The 2,480-nt window shown below is 40.4% G+C and overlaps 1 pseudogene; it reads right to left on the reverse strand.

The window, feature by feature from the left end:
* Positions 1–655: 655 nt before the first annotated feature.
* LOC122475033 lies at positions 656–2,133 on the reverse strand (annotated as a pseudogene).
* Positions 2,134–2,480: the final 347 nt, after the last annotated feature.

Genomic DNA, 2,480 nt, shown 5'->3' on the forward strand with positions numbered 1-2,480 from the left:
ATCATCAAGAAGTCACCAGAAACAAATTTGCCAAGATATGCTTATGTTGAAGGGAATGTATTTATTTATATCAAACAGAGTGTTTAGTTTCAAAACTTAGTGTTTAGTTTGGGGTGGGTTGGGGAATCCAGCCATTTGAAAAATGACAGTCTTAAAAAAATGAACACCAAAAATAGGTTCACTAAATTTATTTAAAAAATCAGAACATTTCTTACAAAAGAGAATTACATTCTGCACACTGCTGTGAATAGATGCCAGGGACATATGGACTATTGTTACTTTTCCTCCCTGTTTCACTCCCCAAAATGTTACAATGACCACAAAGCAAAGTGTTCACAATAATTACATGGGTTTTTTTTCTTTAGAACCACCAACAATGAGAAAAAATTAAAATTCATTCACTGTGCTGCTATTTCAAAATTTTAATGTTAATTTTTGCACACCCTTCCCCAGCCTCCTTCCTTTTTTTTAAGAAACTAAAAGATTTCTTCTGGTGAACAGCAAAGATTTTACTGCACCTCGAACGCAGAACACCTATGAAGGAGAGTAATGGTGGCTTTTTAAACAGAAACAAATAGAAAAAAAAAAACCAAGATGTAGGATTCCTCTAGTTCTTCACTAGTTGTAGAAGAACTTTCTAGAATCCTGCTTCACACTATAAAAAAAGAAAAAATATCTTGCATCAGAATCCTTCCACATCTGCACACTATTTCACGCTGTTCTGCCAATACTGTGCATTTTGTATCAGGTCCTGTGTTCCTGTAATTGTAATGGTGTGATCTTCAGATCCTTCTAAAGTTTCTTCAATTTTGATCGAAGCTCCTGTCTCACAACAATTTGTTTAATCCTCTGACCACCTTTGCCAATAATAGATCCAGCCAAATCTTTGGGAATAGTTACTTGCGTAGTAACAATAGGTCCACCGATATAACCATATGAGCCACAACCCCTACATAGGAATAATCCTATCCAGAGCCACCCTGTGGTTCATAAACCACCTTTCATTCTGATGGGCTCCATGCAACAGAGTTCTAAGTTTCATCAGCACTGAAACCAACATTCCCATTAGTGGTCTCCAGGTCCTTCTAGGCCATTAGATCTCCTCTTTTAGGTGGTGATAGTGGAGGAAGAGGAAGATTCTGAGCTCTGCTTCAACCCTGGCTACCTCATTCAGGAAGAGACTGAGGAGGTCCTTGATGAGGGATGACATCATCATAATGTCTTCTAGATGGAGGCATAGGACACCGACCCTGACCAGGAAGCATTCTGTCAAAACCGCCTTTCCCCTGCATGGGAAATCCCACAGGACGTCTATGGCAGTCAGCAAAAATTGTAAAACCATCCTAGGTTTCATCATAAAAATTGGGATCGTTAAGCTGTGCACGTCCTTTGATGGGTGACTCTGTTATAAGATCATGGATGATCTTGATGCACTGTTCAGTCCTATGAAGTTTTTCTCCAATGAGAACAACTCTGTCAGTGGAATGAAGACAGGAGTCCTAGAAAAGCCTGACTGTTGTGTGTGTTCCTTCAACGTTCTTTGATTTTAGCACCTTTAACCCCAGTAATTCCTCCTGCCAGTCTCTGATGAATCAAGTTGCAACTCGAAGTCAAAGTTGCTTCATTTATAGTGTTGGTATTTTAAGCGTTCCACAGTATCAGATTCTAGTGGGAGCTGATTGGTTGCTGTGGGTGATGGCAACTGCAGGCCCTCCTCTAAGGTAGAAATTCTTCAGAATTTCTCCAATTGTTTCAGTATCAGCACTGATAGTCACTATATGCTCCGGCCACTTCCATCTGGGACTAAAACACTGGAATTGTGGTCTGTATGGGGAAACTTAATATTCTTGGCTCCTTCCCAATCACTACCCCAGCATTCTTGCTGTGTAGTAGAATGTGTAAGTCAACCAACCATCTTACCAGTGTTCCTAGATTTTCTAAAGTCTTGTTCCTCTTCTGTATCTTCTGTGTGGTGTTTACCAAATTCAGCATTGGTTATGGTGTCAGGGAAGGTTTCCTCTGGCTGGTCAGTTTCCATTTTCTTATAATAAATGGACAAAACAATCAGGTATTATATATCCTTGTAGAGCAGAGCTGAACTCTTCTGGGCAGGACCAGCTGACAGCCTAGTGCTGCAGTCACTCCCCATGCCCCGCCACCCCATGGCGGCCACATCCCTAGGCCCCTGGGCTGCTGTGCTGCACTCAGCTGGTCACAGCTAGACAGAGTCTTCTTGTTCTTTCTCAATGCCTTTTATTTAGTTTTCGTGCCTAATTGCCTTAGTTAGAACTTTCATTCAATGTTGACTAGAAGTGCTTAAGTGGATTCCTTGTCTTATTTGTGATCTTAGGAGAAAGTGTTCACTTTTTCACTGTGGAGTATTATGTTACCTGTGGATTGTTTTGTTTTTGTATGTAATGGTTGAAGAGTTTCTATTTTAATCCTAGATTCTTGAGTGTTTTTATCCTGACAGGTGTTAG

Source organism: Prionailurus bengalensis, chromosome A1 (assembly GCF_016509475.1).
Source record: "Prionailurus bengalensis isolate Pbe53 chromosome A1, Fcat_Pben_1.1_paternal_pri, whole genome shotgun sequence".
Lineage (NCBI taxonomy): Eukaryota > Metazoa > Chordata > Mammalia > Carnivora > Felidae > Prionailurus > Prionailurus bengalensis.